The sequence below is a fragment of the Mustela lutreola genome, chromosome X (assembly GCF_030435805.1).
Source record: "Mustela lutreola isolate mMusLut2 chromosome X, mMusLut2.pri, whole genome shotgun sequence".
NCBI classification, from domain to species: domain Eukaryota; kingdom Metazoa; phylum Chordata; class Mammalia; order Carnivora; family Mustelidae; genus Mustela; species Mustela lutreola.
Genome location: NC_081308.1, coordinates 56,912,620 through 56,935,383, shown reverse-complemented (window position 1 = coordinate 56,935,383; position 22,764 = coordinate 56,912,620). Strand labels below are relative to the sequence as shown.

Genomic DNA, 22,764 nt, shown 5'->3' with positions numbered 1-22,764 from the left:
GAGTCCCACATTGGGCTCTCAGCTCAGCAGTAAGCCTGCTTCCTCCTCTCTCTCTGCCTGACTCTGCCTACTTGTGATCTCTGTCCAATAAATAAATAAAACCTTTATTAAAAAAATATATAATAACTTGTCATGTCGGGAATCAGGAGCATATGGAAAAAAATAATATCTGAGGACAATACCTCTCCCATGTTTTGTGCCTTGTTAATATTTTAATCAGTCAGGCAACTTTTAGCTTTATTGAAATACCTGCTTAGATACCAGCAGTGCCTTTTGGAGCCCTATGACTATAAAAATTAATTGCATATATCCAAAATGTTTACTATGGCGTCACTATTTAGGGCCACCAACAAGTAAGTTTCAGAATTCAGCATAACTGTTACTCTTCCATAAGGCAAAAGGGCATGTTTTCAGGAGTTCCATCTGCTGTACCAGGAGGTGAATCAGGTAATGATTTTTGTCTATAAAGTTATTCACTTTTCAATCCAACATTCCTCATTCCACATTATATAATAATAAAAACTAGGAGGAGACTAACACAAACAAGCAACTACAACTACAACAACCAGCTTTTCCTTCAGTGGAAAAGTAAATATAACCTTATGAGTAGCCTGAAATTTATTTTTAAATATTTTTAAGATAAACGTTTTTGTTAGAAATCCATATATTTTATATTACTAAGAAATAACAGGTGAAGTTTTATTAACTTCTAAAAAGTCTGGTTACTTTTATTTATCTATTAACTCATCTCTTTATGAAGTAGAACATGATCACACCTATTGTATCTACCCAAGTTTGTATGCTTTGGTTATTTTATGTTTGCTATTTCCTTGTAAAATATTTGATATATAATAGTATCTTTAAGTCCATCTATGGTTTAACAGAATTTGTTTGAACTTCATAAAAATGTACCATACTTTTTGCACTGTCCTTGTTTTACTTCTCTATTAACTTTTCAAGATTTATTCACTTTAGAGTGTGTAGCTATCATTTATTTTTATTCCTCCATAATGCTATGTTTACAAATTTGTATTTATCTGTACTTTTAAGAATATCTTAATTATATACCATTTCTCATCTCACGTAACACTCGTGTTACTTCTGCACTTATCAGATATTATGTAACTGAAAACCACAACTCAGCAACAATATAACACCATTTTTCAAAATTAAATGGCTTACCAGAATTCTTTAATTCTATCCTTTATTTGTATTAGATGACCCTTTATTCTGGTGTTTGGCATTGTTCATATGGAGGAAAGCTTATAAGTTGATATACCATAAATAGAAGGATTTATTATGATTGATTAATTATTTTCATTTAGAATGCATAGAATATGGTTGATTTAATATTTCTATCTTACTCTCTGCCTGGAACATAGTGCTATCTATGTAATAGCCACTAAAATATTAAGTTAATTACCTAGACTTTAAACTGCATATTAATTGGAATAACATACAGAACTCTTCTCAGATTGGGACACCTGGGTGGCTCAGTCAGTTAAACGCCTGAGCCTTTAGGTCAGGTCATGATCTTAGGGTCCTGGGACTGAGTTCTGCAAAAGATTCCCTGCATAGCCGGGAGTTTGCTTCTCCCTCACCCTGCTGCTCCCCCTGCTTGTGCTCTCTCTCACTCTCTCTCTTACAAATAAATAAAATTTAAAAAAATAAATTCTTCTCAGGTAGCTAATATAGAATATCGTCTTTGTATTCATCAAAGGGAAAGTGCCATATAATAATGAAATTCAGACTACTTCAAATTCATTTTTTAACCAGTAAGAAAGTACTGGAAACAAGCCAAAAATGTCTTCAATGAATTAAAGAAATAGATTTATTTTCAATATCTTAATGTTTCTAAAATAAATTGCAAGATTTTTACACTAGATATCAGTGTAAATATTCATTATACAAGGATATTCTTAAAATAAACATGAGAAAACTACTCGACATATATGATGACAAAAACGAGTTTGACAAAGTCAGTTTGGGTAAAACTTATAATAGCTACCACCTGAAACTCTTGTTCTATAATTTAATTATTTTAATTTACAAAAATACAAAAATAATGTATCAGAGTAAGTATATTGATAGCTTTGAAGGTATGTTCTGGTTGTGCACTGTTTACTATTTAAAGGGGAACGAAATATGTGATGCTTATGGTGTGACTATATTAAAATTCAACAAGTTCAGAAGCATACAATGAATAGAATAAAGACAAAAGATGACCCTTACTTATCCTAAAGACAGACAATGGTATATATGTGCTAGTTGGGGAGAGAATCCAGTCAGTAGATGGAGGACGTGGTAGTGGAAAAAAAAAAAACACAACGTTTTGGTTGAAACTTTAGCACTATATTTAACAAAGTGAAATTGTGTTAATAGCCTTCAATAAAATCCAAAAAATATTTTCAATTCATTGAAGATTATTTAGGAAAAACTTGAAAAATACAAATTCATAAGGATTCCAATAAAAGATTCATAAGCAATACAAGTTTCAGAATTTTCAGTATATTTTCCCTAAAAATCCATTTGATTTAAATTAAAAAGAATTCTATTTACCTGCCACTTAAATAAGAGGAAATTATTGGGTTTTATAATAAGTCAATAGAATAAATTAACATATCTTTAGAAAACAGACATGCACACTAATTTAAAAATAATAGTGCTTAATCTGTTCAGCAAACATTTGTAAAATTCCTTGCCGACAGCTAGCTCTGGAGTTCTGCTAGGTGAGTAAGGCCATGTATGTTACTGCTCAGAGCACTGACGCAAAGCAATTGTCCCTTTCACATCCATTTTTTGCTGTTGATATGTCATGCTATGTTGTTTAGAGATCCATAGATGGCCCTACATGAAGGCCTTTTTTTGTGTGTATATGGGTGACTGTGATTTAACTTTCAAATAAGATGGCTCCTGATTTACAATGATGCAACTTGTGATATATTTTGCAATGATGTGAAAGTGAAAGTGATTCAGTAGAAACTGTACTTTGAATTTTGAATTTGGGTCTTTATATGGGCCAGTGGCATGTGGTATGGTGCCGTCTTGTGATGCTGGGCAGGGGCAGTGAGCCACAGCTCCCAGTCAGCTAGAAGATTACAGGGGTGAACACCTGATATACTTACAACCATTCTATATATAACCATTCTTCTTTTTTTTTTAGTGTAATATTTAATAAATTGCATGTGATATTTGATACTTTGTTATAAAATAGGCTTTGCTTAAGATGATTTTGCCCAAATGCAGGTAAATGTAAGTGTTCTGAATATGTTTAAATAAGGTTAAGGTAAGCTATGATATTTGATAGTTTAGGGGAATTAAATGCATTTTCAATTTTTTATGTGTTTCTCTGTACATAGCCCCCTTGTAAGCTGAGGAACATCTCTATATGAATATGCAGCCTTGGTATGGCTTACATATTATTGGCATGAAACATCTAGAACAGTACGTGTGCCATATAATTGTCTACAACATCAAACAAGTTTCTTGAAAACTTGTGCCAAGGGGGTTATATCTTTAAGGATTCTTATTTCAGAAGAGTTCTCTCTTTTCAGAAGTTAAGTGAAAATCTGACCAAACTAAACATTTTTCCATTTTCCTTAGTGAGCAAAGAGAGCTAAAATCTATCTGCCATTTTCAACACTGTACTCAACGATTGTAATTCTAATTTAAGAACAGATTATTTATATCAAAACCACATGTTGGCCTAATCTTATACAATATTCATAAATCTCACTCAGAGCCTTGGATACTTTTATTTGTTGAGTCTATATGGTACTACGGACATTCATCTTTTTTGACCTCATAGCTTCATGTATGTTTATACTTTTGAAAATATATACATCATAATTCCATTGTAAAATGTCTGGGTTATAAATTGTGCTATGCTATCAAAATGGTAATAAGAACATACAAATGACCTGATGTAATGAACTGGATCAGATTGCCAGATATCACATTTCATACCAGAAAGATTCAGTGGTAAGTTTTAAAATGGCCAGCTATACTTTGACTGAATTAAACTCATTTAAATTCTTTCTTTGTGTACAGTATTATACATTAGTCAGTGTTATAGTAAATAAGTACTTTGGACAGATGTAAATATGCTGTAATAAAAAATGTTTTTCTTCTTTCTTTTAGTCCTTTTAACTTGTAAAACTAGCCACAAATACCATGCCTCCCCCAAAATAATTGGCTATCCAAATTTATCTCTAAATGAATTTTTTGCACAGAAAAAAAAATATATATATATATACACATTTACAGTACACATGTTCAAAAATAGTTACACAACAGCAGGGCCCTAAATGTAAGCAGTATAGTTGTTTTGTTTTGTTTTGTTTTTTTCTTTAAAAAAAAAAAGAGGTTATGTGAAATATTGGAATTTTATTTCCAGGCCTAGTATTTCAAGACAGTTAACTACACTTACGGTGTCAACAGCCTCTTGTTGGCAGTATGATTTTATTGGCTCCATGGAATAACAGCAAGAATTTACTATTGCTTCTTTCTTTTATGACACACACAGAAAAAAAAAATTGACACATTTACTCAAGACCAACCAGAATCATTTTAACCTATCAAAATTGATGGGAGGCCTTCACTGCCAAAGTCACTGCTGGGTTTTCACAATTCATTGCAGACAATCTGCTACTCCCATTATGATAAAGGAGAGAAGAGTCATAATCAGAGAAGAAAGCTAGATTAATACTTGTAATTATCATTGAATTATTTAGCCTGCTCTAGGATTATTATTATTAGTGTCATTTGATAATGTTATCTCATTTTATTAAACACAACTGTGAGTAATTACCCTACCTAATATTTCTCTGTATTGGCTGACTAGCTAGCAAACATTCATGAAAATATCCATTAGCCACACATATAAAATGCTGCATTATGGTGCTGTTGAATCAGAACATACCACTACCTGATCCTGTAGCTCTTTGATGATTTGCAAATCAACTAATTATATGTTTCTTGGATTCTTCCCATACAATTAGAAAATTTATAATAGAGTCCATGAACATTATTAGTTTTACCATTTTAAACCAGCAAGCACACTTTGATTTTTACAACAAAAGCAGAAATATAAACACACACATTTGGATCAGTTTTCTGTTAGTCTGTCCGGACTTCAAAATCCTATTCCTCAAGATAATGCACACCAAAGTTCTGGATTAAACAAGAAATTAGATGGCACCTGAACCCTTGGTTTAATATTCTCAAAAGGACTATGCAACTTATTTCTTATATTATGACATTGTTTTACAAAGATCCACACTTTTGTAATGTTAATATTTTTAATAATCAATAAAGTCAATTAATCATGATTAAAAATAAAACATAAAAATTTCTACTTTTTGCTTTTGCCCCCTCCATTTGGAACTTATTTATAGCCTGATAATTCAAAGGCCCCTATGTTTATGAAAATCTGGACAGAAATAGCTCTAAGATCCCATTCAGAACTTGATATTAATCTAAGTCTTTTGGCTCCATTTATCCTGAGAGCAAAGAGTAGGAGAAAGGATTTGAGTACTGTTAGTTTATCTGGGAGATTATCCAAGGTAGAAAAGAATGGGAAAGTGAGACAGTGAAGAATCAACTTTGTCAAAAAGGTACATTGTTGATATAATTGTTGTGGATAGAAAATGAAGGCTTGATTTTACTGAAAGTTCCTGAGAAATTTCTTTAAGTTGTCCTCATGAAGACCTGAAAACTGGCAATTTTATCTATGGTTCTTATTTCCACTTCACTGAGAGGTGTCCTCAGAGGACATTAACTCTCCTACACTTTTGGGTTGTGTTGGAGACATTCTAAAATGAGAGATAGAACATGAGATGCTATCAGTAACTGTGATTTCCCATGGAACTATACACCACAGCTGTGGCTATAATCAGGTGTTGGACCTTGATATCAGAGGTATTTGAGGCAGTATCATTTTAGGTTAATCACTATATCTGAAATTTCCAAAAACTTCAACTGATGAAACTTTGATTATAAATCTATAAATATAACAATAAATCTACTGTATTCAAATTATTTTCATAGAAATTCACAGACAAAGCATCAATTGATTAATATTTAAATGTTACAAAATACTGAACTGAAAGAATTTGGTCATATAACAACGTGTAAGAAGTAGAACTTAGGTTTAGGTTAGAACTCAGGATGCATTTGAGACTCAGTTAAGAAATTGAATGGAGGTGCACCTGGGTGGCTCAGTGGGTTAAGCCGCTGTCTTCCGCTCAGGTCATGATCACAGGGTCCTGGGATTGAGCCCCAAATTGGGCTCTCTGCTCAGCAGGGAGCCTGCTTCTTCCTCTCTCTCTGCCTGCCTCTCTGCCTGCTTGTCATCTCTCTCTGTCAAATAAATAAAAAAAATCTTTAAAAAAAAGAAATTGAATGGATGTCTGACTATCTTATAGGTTTGCTAAAAATCAGTGACTTTGTGTTCACTTGTGGCTATGCAGGAATTTTTAACTTTCTCTAAGAAGCTATTAGATTTGATTATATAATGGCAGTAAAGGATGGGGAAAAGCAAAGTACAAACCCCATAAAGACAAAGACACAGAGTATGAGAAACGAGTAATAGATAAGAAGAATCAATGCATTTGAGGAAAATGGGAATTGAAATACACAATGATTGTTGATTTTTTCAGATGGAGAAAACAAAACTACCTTGCAAGAAGGAAATAACAGAAGACATGTTGTGATGTGATACAGAATCCTGGAAAAGGCAGTAACGTGGAATAAAGCAGTAGGGAGAGCATATCAGGTAATTTGGATAGGAAGGAGTTAGGAGATAATTGCTTGATAGATTTTATATGGCCCACTTAAATGCACAGATTTCTCTTCTTTAATTTATATGGAGAACAGGGTGTCCTTTCTCTTCCCTTTCAGAGCACCAGAGGTGTACTCTTTCAGACTGAAAACCTGAAAATCTCAGGACTCAGTTGCTTAAGCACAGCTGAGAGAACATATTTCAATTAAGATTTACATTTTGCTGTATGTAGTAGACTGTCAAAAGTGGTTTAACCATATTTTTTCATTTAACAAGAAGACTACAGAGAGTGTTTTCTGGTGTTGGTTCAGAGTCTTAAGAAAGTCCAGTGAACTATCTTAGAGGTTTTCATGGTTTTTTATTCACGGTTGCAAAAATTGCTGTTGGAGTTCTCACTATTAAGCCCACATTTCTGGCAGAAAGATAGAGGTAAAAGAGAATGATATCTTGTAAGACTGATACTTTGTCATATGGTTACAATGTAACTAGAAAAGAGACAATAAAATATTTGATGTTGTTTTAAGTTTCCTTGTTGTCAATCCCTCAGTGCTTTCTGATATTAAAGGAAAAAGTAGATGGATATTGACCTGGCAACTATCAACACGTGTCAGTCTCTCCTGGATAACCAATATCTCTATAATCTCTTCTTCCCAGTAAAAAAAATATATATATATTCATAACCCACACTGTGCAATCTCAAGTTACTGCACCAAGATAAAATTACAATGATTTTCAGTCATTCCAAATGGACAGAATACCCTTCCTTTTGATATCATGTCTTATAAGATAGATAATGGTCTTGCTACCAATATACCCAGATGTGACTGTGGAAGAGACAGGAAAAAAATAATAATATTTATACATTCCTTGGGTTGACCCTGTTTACACAGATGCATTACTATCAGAAAAGGTTGGTTTGGGACATTGGAATGAATTTACTTAATGGGTCTGTATGTAATTGGGTTGGAGGTAATTTTTAATTTCTACAAAAATTATTAGAATTCTATCTTATTCTCTTTTGCTAATTTTCACATGTTAACAAAGCCAAAGTTTTTGTCTAGCATACAAGATTTTAAATCCTAACAAAACTCAATTTTTTCCTTTTTTTTTAAGTTTGAGAGCCTCATGTTCTCTCATGCTGCTTTAAATACAACTCAAAAAAAAAAAAAAGGAGCTAAATGGGGCAGTAAGACCAGACTTTTTATTTTATTTTATTTATCTTATTTTTAATTTAAAAATTAAAGATTGTATTTATGTATTTGAGAGAGAGAGAGCATCAATGAGGCAGGGAGAGGTAGCTGCAGAGAGAGACTGAGAAGTATACTCCCTAATGAGCAGGAAGCCCGATATGGGGCTCGATCCCAGGATCCTGACTGAGATCATGACCAGAGACAACGGCAGGTACATGTGCAAAATCCCTTTTTTCTGGGAAACAATACTTTACAAGAGATGTTTGAAAAAGTACTGGGGAATCAACTTTAATCGGACATACAAAAACTTAATTGACTTTTGTAAAGCTACAGGGATCCAAATGATGGGAATCCCAGCCCGTTTAGGTTGTGGACCACAGAGTATTCTCTGCAATATTTTATTTTCTTCCATGTCTACTAACTCCAGTCCAAGTTCACTGATCTCTTTTTAGATAGTGCAAAACCTGGCAAAGAATACCAAACAAGTGCCCAATATTCTACATTTATTATATCATTTCTAACATATAGAAGTGTGTTATCAAGGCTGGTTCTGTGAATGAACATAGTTATGCTAAAGTGTGTTTTTTTCTCCAAGAAATTAAATGCATGATTATCACACAATTATAAAATACTTGTGTCAAGAATTTTTATTCAAAAATTAATAAGAGAATCAGATATTAAAACTAGTTCACATGGTACTTTGGGATATAAGCAGAGTTGTGCAGCAAAAGTGCTCTGGGCCCATAATTTGGGTTATAGAATTTATGTTTTCTAATGAAAAATCATTAACTTGCATTATTGTTAACAAGAATCTTATGCATTACCATCAGTTTTCTACATTATAACCTCTTGCTCTACAGTTTGTAAATAACTTTGTCAATAGCAAGCTAATAAACGGTGTGACTCCAAAGGATTGAGATAATCTCCAGAGTTTCTGCTACATAATGCCCAGGACTCCATTGAAAGGACACCTAAGAATTTATTTTGCCCAAAAATTTGATCATTTTTTTCACTGTCCTTACCTATTTTCCAAACCTAGTCCTTTTGCTTCACCTTTCAGTCTGCGGACAACCCTGTATCTGATTGACTTGTTAATTCTGGGAATGTTTTGCAGATTAATTTGCTTGCCAGAGGTGGTTCCTCTAATTGATGTCTAAGAACCCTAATTAGTTAAGAATACTTTTTTTTAACATTTTCATTGCTATTTATTATTATTATTATTATTATTATTGCTAATATCTCTATTATAAATAATTCACAAGGGCATCTATCTGACAAAAGAAAAGTACATTTGACTCTGTCAGTGAAAATGGTAAAGGGATTTGAGAAAATAAGGCAAAGCACTGGAATTATGAGTTAAAACTTTAAATATTATAGACACATTTACCTAATTTCTAATACTGTTGTTGCTTATAATTAAATAAGATGTTTTCCATGAACCATGCATTACAGCAAATATATTGTTTATACAGATCAAATTTTCATCAAAAGGGACGCCTGGGTGGCTCAGTTTGTTAAGCAGCTGCCTTTGACTCAGTTCATGATCCCAGCGTCCTGGGGTCGAGTCCTGCATCGTGCTGCTTGCTCGGCCGGGAGCCTGCTTCTCCCTCTGCCTCTGCCTGCCATTCTGTCTGCCTGTGCTTGCTATCTCGCCCACTCTCTGATAAATAAATAAAATCTTAAAATAAATAAATAAATAAATTCACATCAAAAAATTGTAAGTGTACTTTATTGTAGGATCATGATCAGCATTTTGCAGATGAGAAAAGTGAAATTTAGAAAAGTATGTCTCTTCAAATCACTCATACAATATCTGGCCTAGATAGAAGGATATACTATCACAATTGAGGAAGATAATTGAGATTTCTTAAAATGATAAACTTTACTGTTTAGGGTTTATTAAAAGTTTGCCACAGATTCAGATTCTTTTAAAATATATATCTATTTTGTGAAAAGAGAATGCACTGAGAAGTAAAAAGAAAGTGATATATCAGTGCTACCAACTAATGGCTATAATATCATCACCTTATTTATGAACAATGAAACAGCGTGCAATATTTAAATCAATTTAAATAAATTCCTATTTATTTTATATATTTATAAATTTAAATAAATTCCTCTTTATTTATTATTAAAGAAATTCCTCTAACAAACAGTATGTGTTGAAGGTTGCTAGCAGAACAGTGTTGTACTACATGGAAGTAATCAGAAAATATGATCTAAAATTCTGCTTTCAAGGGCGCCTGGGTGGCTCAGTGGGTTAAAATTCTGCTTTCAAGAAGCTATAACAGTAAGTACTGAGCATTAGCTATTATATGCTATGAATGAATAACTGAAATCTACATTTGAAATTAATGGTACACTATATGTTAACTAATTGAATTCTAAAAAGTTAGTAAAAAAAAATACCACTATTTTATAAAACAATATTCCCAACAGGCTCTTTTGCTTTAAAATATTCACTTTGTAATGAGAGTCATTACTTTTGTCTAGCCAATTCTTACATCACTGTTTATCCCTTCTCTGCTTTATCCCTTCCCAGTATCAATAAAGGCTCACTTGGGTTACCTAGAAGCCATGAGAAAGCTTGTAATAGATCTGGCTGGCTTTCACCAGCAATTTGACCACCATGTGCACAGGGAAGTCTATTGATAAAGGCTTTATTGCAATAAATTGCAAATACATGGATGATTTTTAATTCTCTTTCTTGAGGTCTTGTTTCATGATAATAAATTTAGGGTGGCTTATTGGAATGGATGTTATTAACATATTTCCATAGTTCTAAGTACATGGAATTGTAAAATAGATTAATGAATGTGGCATTACTGACAACTGTCCTCATTTTGAAATCAAATTACAGTGTACTGAGTTGAGGAGGCACAGCAGATTTGGGATTATGAGTGAACTAATTTTAAAAATTGTTAGGGGTATGGTCAGATGATTGGGTAATTCAGTAGAAAAATGTCAACTGATTGAGATTCTGTGTTCCCTGATTGTTGGGCACAGCAAAGATGGCGCTGCCCTGCCTTCTCTTCTGGCTAGAAAAGGCGCCACCGTGGCAGTATTGGCGCCAACGTGGCGGTTTCGGTTCCGCATATCTCTGATATTTCCTCCTCTCGCCCAACACACCCTACCCAGTTACTGACTACGTAACCAAACCCCATAGGCTCTCTCCCCGCTGACCTCATTTCCCATCCCCTACCCAATAGAAGCTGCAACCCCGCTCAATAAAGTGAGATCCTGCTTCGACAGATCCCCGAGTCTGGTGTGGTTCGTTAATGCGCCTGGACTCCCGACACTCGCCATCCCGCTCAGCCCCAAGGGGAGCTACCAGCTGGCCCGGATGCTCTCCTCGTGCCTGTCGGCCCGCAAAACCTACCGGAGTCCGACACCTGATTTCAGAGAGAAGATAAATAAGTAACAAGGAGACTAGGAAGCCAAACATAAGTGATAATTTTGTGCCAGGGTGTGTATACATCTGTTTATCTTCTTGCTTTACCACTAAGGTTGCTCCTAGAGGAGAGTTAAATATGTGTTGGAGCTAATCTCTGTGGATTACACAAGAAACCACATCCTACAGCTCTCCCTGAAACACCCCTTATGATTTCAATGTAATTTGGTTTTTGCATTTTAAGAAATAACAAAATACTTTGCAAACTCATCTACTTTATTATTTCTACAAGTTACCACCACAAGTGAGTCAGCTGGCTCCACATTTTAACACAGTGACAGTCACAGAGGAATGGAGGAATGAGTAGAGTTATCAATATATGTGCTTTTAAGAAGTATGACAGGGTAGCAGCTATTTCCAGGAACCAAAACATGGGTCAGCAGCTGTGCAGGAAAAGTGATGGAATAAATGACTCATTTCAGAGGAGTTCTATAACATATTAGTTCTATAATGTATCTTCAGCACCCAATTACCCGATTTGATCTAAAGATAAGGATTTACAGTTAAGGTCCCATTTATGATATGACTGGTAGGGTCTGAATCATTTTTACTATTGTTTTGACTATTACTTGAAACCTATAGTAGTACTTGGGATATGTGTTGTGTATTCTGTGAACATGTGCTATTTTTAGATTAGATAATTCCTGTCTCGAACCCCTGTTAATTTGTTTGTTTTTGATTATTTGTTAGCGGTTTCAGTAAATGGATATATCTAAAAAATTGCAAAGCCACTATTAAAATAAGTTATTATTATATGTAGCATGGAATTGCACATTCCTCCTTTGAATCCGACAGTGTTTTACCATATCCTTAACAATTGGGGAAAAACATGCTATAATTTTTCTTTATAAAATTTCTCCTGTTAGGCTGTGATGGTTGTCATCAGCAGTAACTCCTCTGAAGGCTTTGTCAAAAGAGTTGAAAAAACTGGAAAGGTGTGAATGAAGCTGTTTGCTGAATATAAAGAAAAGAGCATTGAAGTACAATTCACACTCTTACTTCTCCTTCTATGCTTTCAGATGTTTGACATTTGAAAATTTTGCTTCTAGAAGAGATGCCCTATATAATTCTTTTTTTTTAATTTTTATTTTTTATAAACATGTATTTTTATCCCCAGGGGTACAGGTCTGTGAATCGCCAGGTTTACACACTTCAAGGAAACCCTAAGCCCAGCAGGAGAAGAGAAATCATAAAGATCAGAGCACAAATTAATGAAATAGAAACCAAAAATTCAATAGAGCAAATCAACAAAACTAGGAGCTGGTTCTTTGAAAGAATTAATAAAATTGATAAGCCCCTGGCCAGACTTATCAAAAAGAAAAGAGAAAGGACTCAAATAAATAAAATCATGAATGAAAGAGGAGAGATCACAACTAACACCAAAGAAATACAAACAATTATAAGAACATACTATGAGCAACTCTATGCCAACAAATTTGACAATCTGGAAGAAATGGATGCATTCCTAGAAACATATAAACTACCACAACTGAACCAGGAAGAAATAAAAATCCTGAACAGACCCATAACCAGTTAGGAGATTTAAACAGTCGTTAAAAATCTCCAAACAAAGGCCCAGGGCCAGACGGCGTCCCGAGGGAATTCTACCAAACATTTAAAGAAGAACTAATTCCTATTCTCCTGAAACTGTTCCATAAATAGAAATGGAAGGAAAACTTCCAAACTCATTTTATGAGGCCAGCATCACCTTGATCCCAAAACCAGACAAGGATCCCATCAAAAAAGAGAGCTATAGACCAATATCCTTGATGAACACAGATGCGAAAATTCTCACCAAAATACTAGCCAATCAGATTCTACAGAACATTAAAAGGATTCTTCACCACGACCAAGTGGGATTTATTCCAGGGCTGCAAGGTTGGATCAACATCTGCAAATCAGTCAATGTGATACAACACATCAATAAAAGAAAGAACCAGAACCATATGATACTCTCAATAGATACTGGAAAAGCATTTGACAAAGTACAGCACACCTTCCTGATCAAAACTCTTCAAAGTGTAGGGATAGAGGGCACATACCTCAATATCATCAAAGCCATCTATGAAAAACCCACTGCAAATATCATCCTCAATGGAGAAAAATTGAAAGCTTTTCCGCTAAGGTCAGGAACACGCCAAGGATGTCCATTATCACCACTGCTATTCAACATAGGAAGTCCTAGCCTCAGCAATCGACAACAAAAGGAAATTAAAGGCATCCAAATCGGAAAAGAAGAAGTCAAACCATCACTCCTCCCAGATGATATGATACTATATGTGGAAAACCCAAAAGAATCCACTCCAAAACTGCTAGAACTTGAACAGGAATTCAGTAAAGTGTCAGGATATAAAATCAATGCACAGAAATCAGTTGCATTTCTCTACACCAATAACAAGACAGAAGAAAGAGAAATTAAGGAGTCCATCCCATTTACAATTGCACCCCAAACCATAAGATACCTAGGAATAAACCTAACCAAAGAGGCTAAGAATCTATACTCAGAAAACTATAAAGTACTCATGAAAGAAATTGAGGAAGACACAAAGAAATGGAAAAATGTTCCATGCTCCTGGATTGGAAGAATAAATATTGTGAAAATGTCTATGCTACCTAAAGCAAGCCCTATATAATTCTTACTTTAAGGAACACGTTGCTTTTATAATTTTTTATTATTCTACCATTCAAGTATTTCCATTTAAATTAAATTCAATATCATTTAAAAAATAATCAAAAGTGCAGCCAGTATTCAATTCCTGGGCTAAATAATATTAGAAAGCTTTGTGTTATTGAACCTACAGGGTTTTTCTGTAGTTTTAACTCTTTCTTTCTGTGATTTTTCCCATTAGTCACGTAAGTGACTGCAATATAACAGACATTGAGGATAAAGAAGAACTGAATAGAACAATCTTTGGCCTCATGCATTTGAGAATCTAGCAAGGGAGTCAAACAATTTAATCATTCAGAGACAATTTATTGAGTGCCTGGCCTAAGATGAGCACAGCAAAACCCCAGCCCAGAGGAATCATTTTAATCGGAGAGATAGATAATAGGTAAGCCAACTTAAGAAAAATTGTACTGGTTTTTCTTTAATAGTGATGCATATTTGAACTAAATAAGCACATTTTTAAAGGAGCAGTGATTGAGAAGAGGTTTTTTAACTGAGTGGTCCGAAAAGGACTCCCTTAAAAAGTCTGTTTTGAACAGATTTCTGAATAATATCAGCTATGAAGCTGCATAAAGATCTCAGGGGTGGGTGATTTTTCCAGTCAAAAAACTGTAAAGGCTCCAAAGTCACAATACAGCTGTAAGTTTCTCTAATAAAGTAACTTCTGACAAAGGATGAGAAGAAATAACTAACCCAGGTTTGAAAGAAAATATTAATTCTATGGAATTAATATTTAATTAAAGCTTTAAAGTACAAAAATACACTAGAGCAAAATTCTGGTGACGCTGATATACCTAATGAAAGATCATAAACAAAGTGTGGTTAGCAAAGAGTGTGTGGGAATGTTGGTAAGAACAGTGGGAAAGAGTCATCCCTGAACATGTTCTTAAATGAAGCAATTCTTGTGTTGTTTTAAAAGGTAAATTGGAGTTTGCCTAAGTGATTAGAGAAGGATGCCTCAGCTTATGGAAGTTCAAAGCCATAAAGATGTGATAAACTACTGCAGATATTTTCATGTATATTTGTTGTTGCTTCTAGTAATGGTGATCTAAAAACTCCTACTTAAGACAACTAAAAATCCAGACAAAATAGCTTTTAAAGTTAAAAATATCAGAATGATTATAAAAATAAGTGAGGGATTACTGGGCCAAAATACGAAATACAATGAGGGCCTAGAGATATATGCCCTGAAGCCATTTTAGCTATGAGAGCATTTGAAACTGCTAAAACACACTGAGCTGTGTTTTTAATCGACTCTTGATACTAGAGAAACAAAATTCAAAATCCAGCAGCAATCAAGTTTGAAGACTTTGGTACAACCCAAATTTAAGTTGAGATCACCAAAGCACAAGGAGAAGCAGAAATAAGACTAGAGCCTACCTTGCCTTCTGTGTAAACTGAGAAAGTCAGTCACTGAATTTGGAGTATGATTGTCTTGTAGAGTCTCAGATATAAGAGAAAATCCTGCCAAGGAGGACCATACCATTATTATAGCTCTTAATTATCCCTACTCAATAAGAGTTTCAAATATAATGTCTTGAACATAGCAAAATGTAACAAAGCACGCAAAGAAAAACCATTAACAAGATTTGATAGACAAAATGGGATTAAGTATGATATTAAAATGATCAATAAAGATTGTAAAATGGCTTGATTACTCTGCTCAAAGAAATGAGAGGGGAAGCAAATTGAACAAAAAACTGAAACTAAAAATGATATTGAGAAAGATTTTATAAATGATCCAAATGGATACTCTAGAACTTTAAAGATATGACAGCTAATTTAAGATACAACAGGGATGCCTGGGTGGCTCACTTAATTAAACCTCCAATTCTTTTTCCTTTTTTTTTAACACCTTAATTTTATTTTATTTCTTTCATTTTGGCTCAGGTCATGATGTCAGGGATGTGAAATAGAGCCCAGAGTTGGGCTCTGTGCTGAGCCTGGAGCCTGCTTAAGATTCTTTTCTCTTCTTTTTCTATCCCTCCCTGCGCTCTCCCTCGCTCTCTCTCTCTTGCTTCCTAATAAATAAATAAATAAATAGATAGATAGATAGATAGATAATAGACAAAGCAAAATAAAAGCATATTATGGAAATAAATATAAAGCTTTTGAAATGAAAACAAGTTCAAAATAAAATAGAGAAGACCTACACAGCTAAAAGTTCATTCAGAAAATCTACTATTAAAGAAGTCAGTATGACACAATGTTAAGATATCAAAAGATTTGAGCATGTACTTTACAGAAAGGGTAATCCAAATGGCCACTCACATATAAACACTGTTTATCTTTATTATGAATCTGGAATTAAATTAAATTAAATTAAATTAAAGCCTAGAATGGCATACTATTACACACTTACCATATTGGGCAACAGTAAAAATGTCTTGCAAGAATGTGAAAGAATGACAGTGCCCATAATAAAAACATTTGAGGTAAGTTGGACAATATTTAGAAAACTTAAAAATAAAAAAAAAAATTTGGTCCATTGCTAGAAATACAACATGGAACTAAATGAATATTTTCACCAGGATATGCAAACAGATGATTATAGTTATTTCATTCATAACGGCAGATCAGTAGTGGTATATTTGCACAATGTTACATTAAATAAGAGAGAATATTAACAAACTGGGAGGAGGGGCTAGGTTGTTATCATAAAGAGATCTTCTATGGTGCTGATTATGTTCTATTTCTCAAAATCTTTAAGTTAAAAAAGTTTTCCAATTTATATCTAGATAGATAGATAGATAGATAGATAGATGATAGACAGATATCCCAGAAGCTGCAATGCTAGGCTAAGACCAGGCTTTAAAGGGCTTTTCTATACTCTACTAAATACTTTAAACCATTCATTATATCATAGGTCAGTGTTCAAATCTCCATTTGTTTCCTCAGTTTCCTAATATTTCTCTTAAGGTGACCTGATCTAGACTTTTGATCACCTTTGTCTAAATATTTCTACTTTAACAAAGTCCTTTTTAACACTCAGAGACTAAAACTTAGAAAAATACTCTGTTATCTCACTAGAGTGGAAAATATATAGTTACCCATTAACTAATGATATCCATGTCTACATTAGATCCATGACATTTTTAATTCTTGGGAGCTTTTGGTTAAATGAATTTTTTAAGCTTCCTTTAAATGAAGCTTTAAGCCATCACCACATGAATAAAATTGAAGAACTAAATGAAAACAAGCCAAGTATTTACAGAGTAATAGAATGTGCAGTGGAAAGAGTACAATTCTGAAATCATAAAGCCTAAATTAGTGTGATGCATCTTTACTAGCCATGTAATCATAAACCAGTTATCTAAATTGTGTTAGCCTCAGTTTTTTCACCCATGAAATGGTGATGATAATACTTATTATGCAGAGTTGTTGTGTGGCTGTAATGAAGCATGGAGCATGAGAGTCTCATATTCCATGCTAAAATGATAGCTATTTTTATACTTATAATAATTCTAATAATAGTAATTAAATCGTTCAAAATGATAATATTCATTTATATTGAGGCATTGTATTGACTATTCATAGACACATTTACCAAAATAAATTTTAATTTACTTTACCCTCTCTGAGGATAATTCAATATGAATCTCATTATGAATAATAATTATCATGATAAATATGCTGATTTTTCTTCTATTTATTTTTAGGGAAGTATCCTTTACTGTTGAATGTAAAGAAACTTAAGTAAATCTGTCTTATTCAAAATTTGCATGCTGCTTTCTTATGAAACTAGATTATAGAGTTGTATGAAATAAATTCATGCAGTTAAGACATTTATGTTTGGAAAACTGGGTGGTCAGTTTAGTATCTCAAAAGAAGATTTTAAATTTAAACCTTAAAAATGAGCTCTTTCAGCCTTATTTATAGACCATCCTTCATGCTTCATAAGTATTCCTTCATTGTAAACTAAGTAATAGATTTTGTCACAGTGTATATAACTAAAATGGATTTTATATTCTATTATTTCAGAGTTAGTTGCAGTTTCTACTTCCTTACTTCCTTTTTTGAAAAATAGATTAATTCTACAAAAAGTTTTTTCCAACTTTATTGAAAAATAATGGACACATTATAATTTGTAAATTTAAGAAATGATTTCTTATAACATTGCAAACTTTTAACATTGTGTACATTTTGTACAATTTGATAAATTGGTATACATCTGTATTGCAATATAATCTACATAAAAATGTTAATACATCTACTATCTCATATAGTTGCCACTGTTTTTATGCATGTATCGTAAGGAATTTTAAGATCTACTCTCTTAGCAACTTTTATGTTTATAGCACAGTAGAGATAAACTTAAGAGGTCTTGTGGGTTTTGTTCCAGACCACCTCAATAAAGCGATTACCTCAATGAACTAAGTCAAATTGTTTTTTTTTTTTCGTTTCCCAGTGCATATAAAAAATTATGTTTCCCAGTGCATATAAAAAATAAACACTATACTGTACTGTTCAAAAGCATTATGTCTTTAAAGAAAAACAATGTATATACCTTAATTAAACTAGTCCTGAGTTTTCAGTGGGTCATAATTACCAATCACAGATCACCATAACAAATACAATAATAATGAGAAAACTTGAAATATTGCAAGAATTACCAACATGTGACAGAGAGACACAAAATGAACAAATGTTGTTAGAAAAATGGTGGCAGCAGACCTATTTTATACAAGATTGCTATAAACTTTCAACTTGTAAGAAGGTGATATATGCAGAGTTTAATAAGGGAAGCACAATAAAAAAGTATGTATATATTATTAACTATGAACTTCATGCTGTATATTAGATCCCCAGAACTTTTTCATATTATAGTTGCAAGTTTGTACCCTTTGACCACCTTACTCCACCCCTGAATGTGACTATTCAGTTTTAAATATCATTTATTGAACAGATTATCTTTACCCATTACATATGTTGGCCCCTGTCAAATATTAGGTGACTGCAGGAAAGGATTTATTTCTGGACTTTCAATTCTGTTCTACTTGCTTATTGGTCAGTTTTTATGCCAGTATACTTTATTGTTTTGAGCATGAGGGCTTTGTAGTATAATTTCAAATCAAGAAGTGTAATTTCTCTTCTTCATTCTTTCTCAGAACTGCTTTGATTATTTGTTGTCTTTTATGGTCTCATATAAATTTTAGGATTCTTTACTTACTTCTGTAAAAAAATAATATTGGATTTTTTTTAAAGATTATTTATTTATTTATTTATTTGACAGAGAGAGATGACAAGCAGGCAGAGAGGCAGGCTGAGAGAGAGGAGGAAGCAGGCTCCGGGCTGAGCAGAGAGCCTGATGCAGGGCTCGATCCCAGGACCCTGGGATCATGACCTGAGCCGAAGGCAGCAGCTCAACCCACTGAGCCACCCAGGCACCCCTAACATTGGAGTTTTGATAGGAATTGAATTTACAGATGGTTTCCGGTAGTATGGACATTTTAACAATGTTAATTCTTACCGTTCATAAATATGAGCTATCTTTCCATTTGTATCTCCTTCAATTTCTTTATCAATGTCATAGTTTATGGGGTACAGATCTTTCATGTTCTTAGTTAAATCTTTTCCTAAGTATTTTATTATTTTTGATGCTATTGTGAATTAGATTGTTTTCTTTATTTTTTCAGATAGTTCATCATTAGAGTGTTAAAATGCTCCTGTCTTGTGCTTACTTTGGCAGCACATATACTAAAATTGGAATGATGCAGAGAAGATTAGCATGATCACTGAACAAGGATGACATGAAAAACTGGGAAGCATTCCATATTAAAAACAAAACAAAACAAAACAAAATTCTTGTCTTTTATATATTGATCTTGTATTTGGCAGCTTTACTAAATTTGTTTATTCAAATTTTTTTGTGAAGTTTTTAGGATTTTTTTACATGTAAGTTCATGTTATCCAAAAAAAGAAAATTTTAATTCTTCCATTTTTTTTGGAGTCTTTTATTTCTTTGTGCTCCTTGTTTCTCTGGCTAGGACATCCAGTACTATGTCAAATGAGAGTAATGAAAGTGGACACACTTGTCTTGTTTCTGATCTTTAAGGGGAAAACTTTCAAACTTTTTTGATTGAATATGAGATTAGCTCTGGGCTTGCAATATGTGTTTCTTTTGATGGATTTAAAAAAATTTTTTATAAACATATAATGTGTTTTTATCCCTAGGTGTACAGGTCTGTGAATCACCAGGTTTAAACATTTCACAGCACTCACCATAGCACATACCCTTCCCAATGTCCATACCCCCACCATCCTCTCCCAACACACCTCCTCCCAACAACCCTCAGTCTGTTTTGTGAGATTCAGTGTTTTATGGTTTGTGTCCCTCCCAATCCCATCTTCTTTTATTTTTCTTTTCGTACTCCCCAAACCGCCTATGTTGCATCTCCACTACATCATATCAGGGAGATTATATGATAGATGTCTTTCTCAGATTGATTTATTTCGCCAAGCATAATACCCTCTAGTTCCATCCACGTCATCACAAATAGCAGGATTTCATTTATTTTGATGGCTGCATAGTATTCCATTGTACATATATACCACATCTTATTTATTGATTCATCTGTTGAAGGACATTTAGGTTCTTTCCATAGTTTAACTATTGTGGACATTGCTGCTATAAACATTTGGGTGCTTGTGCCCCTTCAGAATGCCACATTTGTATCTTTAGGGTATATACCCAGTAATACAATCACTGGGTCATAGGGTAGTTCTATTTTCAGCTTTTTGAGGAACCTCCACGCTGTTTTCCAGAGTGGTTGCACCAGCTTGCATTCCCACCAACGGTGTAGGAGGGTTCCCCTTTCTCCACATCCTCGCCATCATCTGTCATTGACTGACTTGTTCATTTTAGCCATTCTGAAAGGTGTGAGGTGGTATCTCATTCTGGTTTTGATTTGTATTTCCCTGATGCCGAGTGATGTGGAGCATTTTTTCATGTGTCTGTTGGCCATTTGGATGTATTCTTTGCAGAAATGTCTGTTCATGTCCTCTGCCCATTTCTTCATTGGATTATTTGTTCTGAGGGTGTTGAGTTTGATAAGCTCTTTATAGATTTTGGATACTGGCCCTTTATCTGGTATGTCATTTGCAAATATCTTCTCCCATTCTGACAGTTATCTTTTGACTTTGTTAAATGTTTCCTATGCTGCGCAAAAGCTTTTTGATCTGATGAAATCCCAATAGTTCATTTTTGCCTTTGCTTCCCTTGCTTTTGGCAATGTTCCTAGGAAGAAGTTGCTGCTGCTGAGGTCAAAGAGGTTGCTACCTGTTCTCTCCTCAAGGATTTTGATGGATTCCTTTTTCACATTATGCTTCTTCATCCATTTCCAGTCTATTTTCATGAATGGTGTAAGGAAATGGTCCAATTTCATTTTTCTGCATGTGGCTGTTCAATTTTCCCAACACCTTTTGTTGAAGAGACTCTTTTTTCCATTGGACATTCCTTCCTGTTTTGTTGAAGATTAGTTGACCATAGAGTTGAGGGTGTATTTCTGGGCTCTCTATTCTGTTCCATTGATCTATGTCTGTTTTTGTGACAGTTCCCTACTATCTTGATGATGACAACTTTGTAATAGAGCTTGAAGTCTGGAATTGTGATGCCAACAACTTTGGCTTTCTTTTTCAATATTACTCTGGCTATTCGAGGTATTTTCTGGTTCCATATAAATTTTAGGATTATTTGTCCCTTTTCTTTGAAAAAAAAAAATGGATGGGATTTTGATAGGGATTGCATTAAATATGTAGATTGCTTTAGGTAGCATAGACATTTTCACAATATTTGTTCTTCCAATACAGGAGCATGGAACATTTTTCCATTTCTTTGTGTCTTCTTCAATTTCGTTCATGAGTACTTTAGAGTTTTCTGAGTATAGTTTCTTTGTCTCTTTGGGTAGGTTTATACCTAGGTATCTTAGGGTTTTGGGTGCAATTTTAAATGGGATTCACTCCTTAATTTCTATTTCTTCTGTCTTGTTGGTATAAAAAAAAATGCAACCAATTTCTGTGCATTAATTTTATATCCTTACACTTTACAGAATTTCTTATACAAGTTAGAGCTGATTTGGAGTGGAGTCCTTTAAGTTTTCCACATACAGTATCATATCATCTGCAAACAGTGATAGTTTGACTTCTCTTTTGCCAATTTGGCAAAATTTCCATGCCTTTAATTTCTTTTTGTTGTCTGATTGCTGAGGCTAGGACTTCTAGTACAATGTTGAATAGCAGTGTCATAATAACAGACATCCCTGCAATCTTCCTGACCTCAGCGGAAAAGTATTCAGTTTTTCTCCATTGAGAATGATATTTTCAGTGGGTTTTTCATAGATGGCTTTGATAATATTGATAATATGTGCCCTCTATCCCTACACTTTGAAGAGTTTTAATCAGGAAGGGATACTGCACTTTGTCAAATGCTTTTTCAGCATCTATGGAGAGTATCATATGGTTCTTGTTCTTTCTTTTATTAATGTGTTGTATCACATTGATTGATTTGCAGGTGTTGAACCAACCTTGTAGCCCTGGAATAAATCCCACTTGGTCTTGGTGAATAATCCTTTTAATTTACTGTTGAATCCTATTGGCTAGTATTTTGGTGACAATTTTCGCATCTGTGTTCATCAAGGATATTGGTCTGTAGTTCTCTTTTTTGATGGGATCCTTG

General features: G+C 33.8%; 1 non-coding gene across 1 annotated transcript; it reads left to right on the top strand.

The window, feature by feature from the left end:
• The first annotated feature begins 19,763 nt into the window (after positions 1 to 19,763).
• Positions 19,764 to 19,870, top strand: LOC131822282 (U6 spliceosomal RNA). Its single transcript, XR_009350162.1, has one exon. It is a non-coding gene; the product is annotated as a U6 spliceosomal RNA (small nuclear RNA).
• Positions 19,871 to 22,764: the final 2,894 nt, after the last annotated feature.